Raw genomic sequence first — 9,973 nt, 5'->3', positions numbered from 1 at the left:
AGCTACCATTAGTTAACAGCTGCCGTAGCACCAGCAGGGAGAGGGTCTGTGGGGACCTGGTGTAAATCTCTTCAATAAGGGGGCAAGAGAGGTTGGATCCCTTGGTTTGCATGGGGAGGATCCCGTGAAGACAGGCTAGAACCTGGCCAAGAACTCTTCCTGGCTTGGCTCTCAGGCAGGAAGTGACAGTGTCTTTACGGGAAGCAATACCAGGGCCAGCTCCAGGCGTAGGCAAAGCTAGAGGAGTCTGCTCGGGCTCAGGAACCTCCATCTCTCCGGAGGTCCAAAAACAGCGCCACAAAGCCTCTGAAGATGCTGGAGCAGAACAGAGTGCATCAAATACAATTCCCTGTTGGGCTCCCCATGGAGCCATCACCATCTATTCTGGTCGCTGCATTATATAAAGAGATTGTTGCCCTGGGAAAGGAGAGCTGACCCCACTCTCGGACCAGCACTTGTGTCAGGGCACCGCGGGTGGGGAACGAGGCTGTTCTCTCTGGGGTGCGGCCCATATTTCCCAGCTATAACTGACTGCAAAGACACAAAGTGCTGGGGATTTGGGGCATTACTCTTCTTTCTAATGGACCTGGTTCTCAGCTATTCCCTTCCTGCATTTGGGGCACAAATGGGGCCTTTAGGCCTCTCTGGCACTTCTCAGGCTATGAAGGCATGTAGGGACCTGCTTCATCCCCAGATGCAGTAAGAGCAGCCTCAAGACAGTGCCTACTGTCACTCATGGACCCTCTCCCTATATAAGTCCTTGCCAAGCCCTAAGAAGAGGTGAACAGTACTAAAGTCAAACATTTTGGTCATACCTCTGACCCTTGTACCCTAGCCCCTTCTTTCCTTGCCTAAGCAAGGAAGAGGGCTGGTTCATGGCCTTTACACAGCTGCCAGGGGATATACTCAGAGAGAGATTTCTGCCCCATTTAGGTCGCATCACCATAAAAAACCCTGACAATTGGGTACAATTGGTGCTTAGATAAGAAGGTGATGAGCATCATGGGGAGACTGCGGCAAGAGCAGAAAGGGCAGGATCCTGGGATCTGGTGTGTGCTGTGTCCCGCGAATCCAGACCAGCAATGTTAGGGAGTTACTCCAGACGTACGTGGGTGTAACCAAGCTGCGAATCCGGCCTCGGGGCTTAAATATACCTCCTTAACACTGCCGGACCGACTCTTTAGAATCACTTAAACCAAGCGAAAAACCTCCATCTCTCTAGCCTGAGGAAAAGTTATTCAAAGCGAGTTCTCCAAAACCACATAACATAAATGTTTAAAAAGTAATTTATAGGCCAGACATTAGGACTAAAGAACGAGATCAGAAATGACATTTCAGCAAGGGGGGCTCCTCGGGCTATGCAGGAGGAAAGGAAAAGGGCAGGGTTTGATGCATTTTCCCGCCGAATGAGCAAGGCATCCTAGTTGAAAAGGTTGTTTAATCTTCCTAAATTTTCAGTGTCTGCTTTATAATCTGACCTTTTTTTTTTCTTGCCTCAGAACTCTCTCTCTCTCCTCCTCTTCCCCCGACTCAAGCGGTGGGCACCGATTCTCCGCTCCATTAGCTCTAGCTTTTCTCTGCACAAATTGCGCTGGTGTGAGGCTGAAGAGAAGCTTTGGGCTGGATGTAGGCACGCCTGCACCCAGAGAAGGTGAGACAGCCCTCCTGGCATGCGTCATAGCTAGGGGCAGGCAAAAAGGGTGTCCTGGAGTACCTGCTAGGACATTTGTATCTGTATGTATATCCAATATATCCCCCCATCGAAGTTGTTATACCAGCCCCAAATTATGGTGGGCCGGACCCGACAGAGAGGCGAATCAGGTCCCGTGTTTGACTTTGTGTATTCTTTGCACGACTGGCAGATTTTTTAAATCTCACCCTCTCTCCCCATCCATCAGTTCAGCTTCCCATCTCTTTATGATCCCTGTCTTCCACCCACCCCTTTGTTCTGAGACTATTATTTTCCTCCATTGTTACCTTGACGGTAAGATTTTCCTCTCCTCCTCCCGCCAAAGCTTTTCATCCTCTTATCCACCATTGCTGTTATGGACTTTGGTGCACCATGATTTACTGATATCCTCCAATCTAGCCCTCCTTAAGGGGTCAAAGATGCGACTTTCAGGCATGGGGAGGTGAAGATATAGTCTACTGAGTGTCCTTTGTGATCAGAGCATTATTGCTGTGTGCGTTTCAGGGATACATATAGGCAGCAATTGCTGTGAGGGTCATACAAATGTATTACTAAAAGAGAGTCTCTGCCCTGAGGCACCCACAGGCTAGCACAGAGAAGAAGAGGGACAGGTAGGGTCACTCAGACACAGAGATCAAGTGATTTACCTAGGTCATGCAGGGCAGAGCTGGAAATAAATCAGGTCTCCTGAAGCCCAGGCCAATCCCCTAATCCCAGGACCAGCCTTCTTCACTAATGAGATTCATTTTTAGTAGCAGTTTGGGAGGAAAACATGAAGGGCAGTAGCACTTAACCATCAGCTGTTAATGTGGGGAAGCACTCGCCAGCACAACCAGGGCTCATGCAATCTAGCCCTGAGCCATTAGCAGGCACATGCGTTGCCGTACAGACGTGCCTTGGACAGCATCGGTATTAATGAGACGTTTCATCTCTCTGGGCTCCTGTGATAGAAAGTGCCCTTTGTTATGTCCTTTTCTGCTGGTATCAACCAGCTTCGCTAGCATCGACAGGTCAGAGCCTCACCTGACGTGAATGGCATGTCTCCGTTGGCATTAATAGCATTAGGGTGACTTACTCAAGCTGAGGAGCTGGCCCATTGGCTTCCAAGGAGTGACTTCGGATTTACACCAATATAATAAGAGAATCGACAGGGCTGAGAGGAGCAAGGATAATGCTGAAGCCTGGCACTCGGGGGCTCTGACGTGGTGGGACCCCGTCTATAGCAGAGTGATCGTCGGAGTCCCCACTGATGACAGTTTACCCTCCCTCCCCTGCTTGAAGGTGAAGTTCTTGGGCCAATTTGGATCTCGGTGGCTCTGGTGTAAAATTTGGAGCCGTTGCTTTTGTCTTCAGGGAAACAATTCCAGGTTTCCAGCAGCAGCGTTCAGCTCAGAATCCCTAATAACAAACGGACTTTGCTCTAAGAGGCTTGCAGAATATTTTATCTAGTCAAGGATTACACAGGCTTTGGGGCTGTATAATGTGCAAGTATCGCTGCACCTAGGAATTACCATGGCAGCTCTGGGCCCAGGATCTGATTAGTCTACACAAGGGGGAAGGATCAGGGGAGTGGCTGCCGAGCTCTGGGATGGACGTTAAGACTTTTGATGGCAGCTTAGGTGATCTGAGCAGAAATCCTGACTCTGCTACGCATGGCCTGGGTGACCTTGGACAAGTCAATTAGTGTCATGTCCCTGCCTAGAAAACAAGCTAACGATACTGCATTTTTCAGCTTCGTCCACTTAGATCTTAAGCTGTTCAGGGCTGGGGATTGTCCTTTGCTATGAGTATATACAGTGCCTGTTGCAATGGGGCCCTGAAATCAAGCTCTGTATAGTGTATGTAGGGTATAGTGTATATAGGGTATGCAAAGTGCGTGTAAAATATATATAGTGTAATACATACATACATTTAGATATGTATGTATGTATGTATTACACTATATATATTTTACACACACTTTATATAAACATGCTATACACACACACATTGTGGAGGGTCAAGGTAATGTTTCTCATATAATGAAGCCTCTTTCCTCCCTTTTCTATAACCGACTGCTAGTGTTATTAAGGGTTGTCCTTCCTTCCTTCCTTCAAATCCAGCCAGAGTGTTTTGTCTTGCTAGCTCCTGGGGTCAGAACATGGCATGTACCGACGCCATGTTACATAAAGAGAGATAATCCTTCTCTTTGTTCTAGTCCCAGGATACCCCCGACTCTAGGGGAGATTCAAGCCTGTCGAGCCGTCTCTCTGTCTCTATTTCTGTCAACAAGCTTGATGCAAAGGAAAGTAGGGAATGAATAGCATTGCCCTTGAATATATTGTAGGAAACAATCTGGACCTGGCAGAGGGACAGGCTGGATGATCTCATAGGACTTTTCCATCTCCAGCTCCTGAGTCAAGAGCATTGCAGAGGGAGATTGGGTGTCAGTTCCCACCACCAGAGCCATTCAGCAGGGGGATTATAGCGGGCAGGGCACCAGATAAGGAACCAGGAGACTTAGGGTCTTATTTTTTCCTCTGCTACTGACTGGCTGTGTGACCCTGGACATATTTCCCTGCCTAGCGGCCATCTTCCTACCTGTGATCAACCTTGCCTTGAGAGGGCTTTGAGATGCACAGAGGACAATACAGGAGGGAGACCAAGAAGCGGTTCCTCTTCAGCTTGCTCACAATACCTCTGCCACCCTGCTTTCCAGCCCTGTGCTATATTTCAACTGAAACAAGTAACCCTCATCTCTCAGACTGGGCAAGGGTAATGCGAAAATCTGGTCAGCGTTGCACCAAAGCACCCGCACCCTCTGTCTTGGGAGCTGGCTAGCCAAGATCTATCCCTGCAGGGATGGTTGACATTGAAGCCTGCTAACGCTGAGAGATAATAGAGTCACAGTCAGCCTTGCAAGGGTCAAGGGTGATCCACAGGGAACAGAGAGTTTTGTGGAAGAGAAGGCGGGTGAGAGGTAAGAAACAATGGCTTGGGGACGTATGTGATGCTGAACACGCATGAGACGAGAAGCAACAGTTCTTTTCCTGGAGTGTGGCTCGGATAACCCGGCGAGGCCCTCTCTTGCTGGCTTTCTGGAGAAGCCGTGAAAATATATGCATGGATCCTACTCCAGAGCCAGCGTCACACAGTTCCTCCTTTTTGGCCTTCCTGCATCCATCAAAGGCACAATTTTGTTTTCCTGAGCATCTGGGGATGTTTTCTTTCTCTCCCCTGCCTTCCATCCCTTGTTGCCTGATTGCCTCAGCTGTCAGCTGTACGTAATGGGCAGCAGCCAAAAATTTCCAAGAAGGTCAGATGACTCCCTCTGTATGTCAGCTTACGTCCCCCTCCGCTCCACCCCAGCCCCACATACCGAGGCTGAGCATTCGAACCGGCCTTGCAGTGTAGTGAGAAAGCTAAGCTGAACAACACCTCTGCTGCTGGGATACTCGCAGAAACCCACTGTTTCCAGGGTCAGGCCCCCAGTGACGACACCTGAGCTCAGGGGTGAGTATACTTGTCTTGAGCTGCACACCTTGCACACAGGGCTTGCAAACAGAGGCAGGATGTTATCAGTAGTGCTTTGAGCTTGAGCGTGCCTTGTTTCCATGGATCAGAAAGGGGCAAAGGGAGACAAAAGGGGCTGCATCTGCAGTCACTCTTGGAAATCAAACTTCAAACGGGGCACATTAGGCGGTGCAAAGGGGAGGTGGACCTTCTTCTGTTGCTCTTTCTGGAATTTCTCTAGAAATCCTGCGGCTAATGGACGAGCTTCTGCATTGACCACTGCTGGCTGCCTTGAGTGTCTGTCTGCATTTCATGATAAAATAATGCTTAGGCTGACTAACTCATAGCAGTGGCTTATGGGTTTTGCTGGCTGGGAATTAACCCTGCAAAACCAAGTTCTGTTTGGATCCAGGTCCCAATTTATCCAGACCTCATGAAGCTTGTTCTGTGGAAACACTTGGATAATTACAAGGCTGGGTCTGCCAGTTGGTATTGGTATAGCTGGTGAAGTACTTGAATGAATGGCAGGGGCTGTTGAGATGGGCCTGAGCAGATCACTGGGGGTTTAAAAACTAGCTTTTTTTCTGAGAATATTGCAGATCAAGGCCCTGCTTTGCTGCTATGTCATCCTTGATTTGTATGTTTTGGGCAGGAGGCTGTAGCTGACCCGTTTGGGAAAAGGAGCATTGGGAGCCTTGCTAGAGTCAGGGTAGCAGAGTGACTCTGGATTCACACCAGTGGTGCTGAAATCCATGCCTGCTCTAATCTGTGTAAGTAGGGTGCTTCCAGAAAGTTCTGGAGAAGGCATAGCAGGACCTTTCCAGCTGGACTCAGCTCCACAAGGATGCGTCTCACTTGCTGGTTACCCCCAGCTCAATCACAGGGGGATCAGCTTTGCAGAACAGGCCCTATTCAGCAGGCTGAGCTGCTGTTGTCCCCAGACGGCGATTGCAATGTGCTGCATTGGATCCACGCTAAATGGGACTGAAGGAGTTAAAAGATCCGGGGCATCTCCGTGAAGCCAGGGGCAGCTTGGCAAGGGTGCCAGGAGGACAGGGCATTTATAATCACAGCCAAAGGGACACTGATGCAGGCCTGAATGTCTGTCTCTCTAACCAGGCTGCAAGGACTGGCAAGGAATTACTAAGGTGCACAAAGGCTTGCCCATCTACGTACACATTATCCCAGACACGCAGGCAATCGCAGGCTGAGGGAATAGGGTTTTTAGCAGCCTATCAATCCAAGCTAATGCGATTCCCACCCTTCCTCCCTAGATCCTGCTGCTTTGCAAGGCAGCAGAATAAATCCTTCTGTGCAGCAAACTGTATCTTTGCATCTTATTCGTGAGGGACATTGGGACCAACCATAAACTTTATGAACATCATATTCTTTCAGGAAAGGAAATACAAGATAAAAGGGCTCAGAGTTTCTGCGCATAAGGATTTATGGGAGAGCAGTTAGAGCCGGGTTTCTTGCAGGCATCGGGGCTTTTCACTCCCGGCATGCTGCCGCCAGACAGTTATCCCTTCCCCGTTTGGCTGCAGTGGAGGGAAGAGCAGAAAAGGCCGATTTAAAAATTCATTGAGAACGAGTGCTTCCTCTGCTTGACTGCACATAAAATGGCTGTGAGAAAAGGCACTCGGGTCCCGGTCTCCAGCCAAACTGTAATCAGCAGAAGAGCTTTGCGGGGCTTTCGATCTAGCCCCAGGAGCAGGCCCTACCTGAGGAAGCAGGGGTGTGACAAAAAACCCACGCCAAAGAGAAGCGCACTTTGATTAATAGATTTGAAAGGAGGAACATAGCCCCGCCGAATAATTGGCCCTTGGGGAATCGAGGTTGCCATTGCCCACCCCAGCCCCTGCACTGGGGAACAAGCTTCCCTCATCTCTCCGGTGGGGCACATTTTTGGTCTACAAGGACATCTGGGGAAAGGGCAGCCTGTCCCCTCTGTGCTAAAGAGAGCAGAGTAAACCCGAGCCGTATTGTTTGTGGAAGGCTTAGGTGTGCTCTGAGGCACCGGGCCAAAGAGGGAAGGAAAACAGTGCGGTAATCCGGGTTTGTTTAAAAGAACCACAGGTTGGTGCATATCTGTAGCTCATTGCTCTATAAGCTATGTTCACGGCAGCATTTTCCATTACCCCTTTGCATCCGCTGAGCACCTGGCCAGAACTCCGTATCTATGGGCAGATCAATAGCGATGTCTGTCCAGGTAGCTTCAAATTAATAGGTCTCTTTTATTTTTCTTTCCGTTCTATTTAAACACAAACAGCTCCCTCAAGTGTATAAAACCCAGACTGCGCAGCACAGGGTTCGGCACATCAGCACTGGCAATCGACTGCCTACGAAAGGGAAGCCGCCTGCTTTGGTTTTGCGGTCGGAGCTGAATTCAAATGAATTAACAAACAGCCTAAAAGAGAGGCAGCGAACTCAGTGTTTAAAACCATGGTTTTCTCTTTAAGGCTGGGCTTGGCAAACTGGGGTATGCAGGGGATGTCTCGAACGTATGCATAGGGACAGAACAGGAAAGGCAAGGAGAAATGCAGAGCAGCTACAATATTTTCTAGGTACAGGAGAAATTGCAGTGACCCAGAAAATGTTACTTGTTACAGCAGCATAACAGGCTTCTTTAAAAGTGGGGTGCTTGGCTCCAAGTCTGTTGAGAGCCACTAATCTGAACTATTGCTGTTAACCAGCTAAAATTAACATTTTGGTATGTAGTGCAGGGGAAGATGCTGTCTATCTGTCTCCTTCCCTCCCTCTTTCTTTTTATCCCCATTGTATAAAATCAGAGCGCTGAGAATTTTGCCTTGGAAGGGACTGAGTAGATAGCTATTGAGGATTTAAGGATTTGTCCTACATGATTTAGTTTTAATCATGCTTATTCTAGGGTCACACGTAAATAATGTAAACTGTTTTCACTTGTACTCAGAGTGCTGTCAGGCGTGAATCAGTCGAAACACAGCGGTTAAGCACAGGTGCCCACCGCTGCCCTCTGCCGTCCAAAATCAATACCTTTTCTACCTTTCGGGCAACTCTTGTGAGAGCAGTCATAGATCCACATGCATTCATGTCGACAATAATTAGTATTTTCAACACTTTCAAACCTTTCCCCCTTCTGCTGGTTTTGTGTGGGATTGGTGCCTCTAAATGCAGATTGGCAAAACACTTGTGCACTTGTGCGAGCTAGTTGGCAATCGCAGAGTTTTTGCAGGCTCTGCTCAGAAAATGTTTGTGATATTTTGCAAAATCGCGGGTGCAAATTCACAAAACACGTTGGTTTTCCGACAAGCCAAAGTACAAACATTTTCAAAATGTGGTCAAAAAATGGTGGAGTAGTTTTTTGTCACCCTGTTTTCACACTATCTGTAATTCCCACCTGTAGAGTTATTTTATTTTTTACATGCATTGTTTTTCTCTTGGGGGCAGGTAACGACCCCTTAAAGTAAAGCAAGCAGTATGAAAAGTGCTATTTGATTTTAATTGATGGTGTTTTTAGTGACCCAAATATCTGTTGGCACTCGAGACAACTCAAGCAAAGGAAAGGATTTATTTCAAGGGTTTTGTGCTTGAGAGGAGCGAAGAGAAGGTGGGAGCGACTCCGTGAGCACTCCTGGTAACACTGATATGGTCAGAATGACTGAGCTGCTTGAGAAAGCAGGGGAATTAAAAGAGCCCACTCCACTTCATACGGCTATTGTCTGAGTTTGGCTTGAGTGTAAACAGTAAGTCTTATTCCCCCACTTTTTCCTGACGCACACGGGGATGTGCTGGTCACTATTAGTACAGGCATGTTATTTTTGTAACAGTTCCCCAGCCCTGGCATGTCCCTAAGGCGGTAAGTACTGCGTCAGGATTGCATTTTGTTCTCGGGCCCCCAAGAAGGGTTGTGATAACTCCACTGAAAAACAAATGCAGGAGAGAAACTTTGAAGAGCAAAATAATTTACAACAATGGATGCAACTCAAGCAAGCCTATTGAAGAGCTCATTGCTATTTGGAGAGGCGACATATGGAAACATTAATTCTTCCTCGCCTAGAAAACGTTCCTATTCATGGGTCAGCATTGCTCCTTCGGTGCCAGCACAGCCCGGTCAATGCCGTTCTGCTGTGCATGGTGATAAGAGCAGGAAAAGGAAAACTTTTGGTTAAGAAACCTTTGGTATTTTATTATTCTAGTGGACGGGGGAAGCTTTTTTCCCTCCAGGTTGGATTTATTCTTTCACCTTCTCATCTCCTGCCCCTGTAGCGATGCCTGTAAATTCACTCAATCCAGTTCATCCAGTCCTCAGACACCTGAGTTCAAGTGCCCTCTCAGTCAGTGATTTAATTATCCCTGAAAGAACAGGAAGAAAGTATTAAAAGCACTTGAGCTTTGACTTCTCTGTTTTTTCAAGCCAGGGAGCCTGGGAGATGCGGAGCCCATTGACTAATGCTCTTGTATTATGATGATGCAGATAATGAATAACACTGAGAGAAAATCGGTGCGTGTCATCCTTACTTTCAGTGCGATGCCAGACTTCAGAGAGGAAGGATGGCTCAGTCATGAGAGCACCGGGGATGTGAGAGACCTCGCTTAAATCTCTGCTCTGCCAGAGACTTTCTGCGTGACCTCAGACAAGTCCTTTGAGGCACGTCTGCTGCACCCACCGACTGGACCGTGCCGTGCTGCTCTACATGTGCTACCTCCCCAGCTGAATGCGGCCTTGCTGCTGCCACATGCCATAGGTTAAACTGTCCCAGCACCGTGGGAGCGCAGCTACATTGCTTTGGGGGGGGGGGGGGGGGGGGGGGG

The 9,973-nt window shown here is 48.3% G+C and overlaps 1 protein-coding gene across 4 annotated transcripts in view; it reads left to right on the top strand.

The window, feature by feature from the left end:
* IP6K3 (inositol hexakisphosphate kinase 3) overlaps positions 1–9,973 on the top strand; it is a 45,714-nt gene that overhangs the window by 15,634 nt on the left and 20,107 nt on the right. Inside the window, exon 4 of one of the 4 annotated variants that reach the window (XM_025205805.1) lies at positions 1,500–1,651. The exons of 1 other annotated variant lie outside the window; for it this stretch is intronic. The gene's annotated coding sequence lies outside the window, so the exon portion shown is untranslated. Of the gene's footprint in view, positions 1–1,499; positions 1,652–5,020; positions 5,183–9,751; positions 9,907–9,973 lie in introns of those variants that run through there. 2 more of the 4 variants (XM_006025087.2, XM_025205804.1) reach the window with 2 other exon arrangements.

Source organism: Alligator sinensis, unplaced genomic scaffold (assembly GCF_000455745.1).
Source record: "Alligator sinensis unplaced genomic scaffold, ASM45574v1 scaffold872_2, whole genome shotgun sequence".
Taxonomy (NCBI): domain Eukaryota; kingdom Metazoa; phylum Chordata; order Crocodylia; family Alligatoridae; genus Alligator; species Alligator sinensis.
Note: the sequence above shows the minus strand (reverse complement) of the source record. Positions and strands in the feature narration are given on the sequence as shown.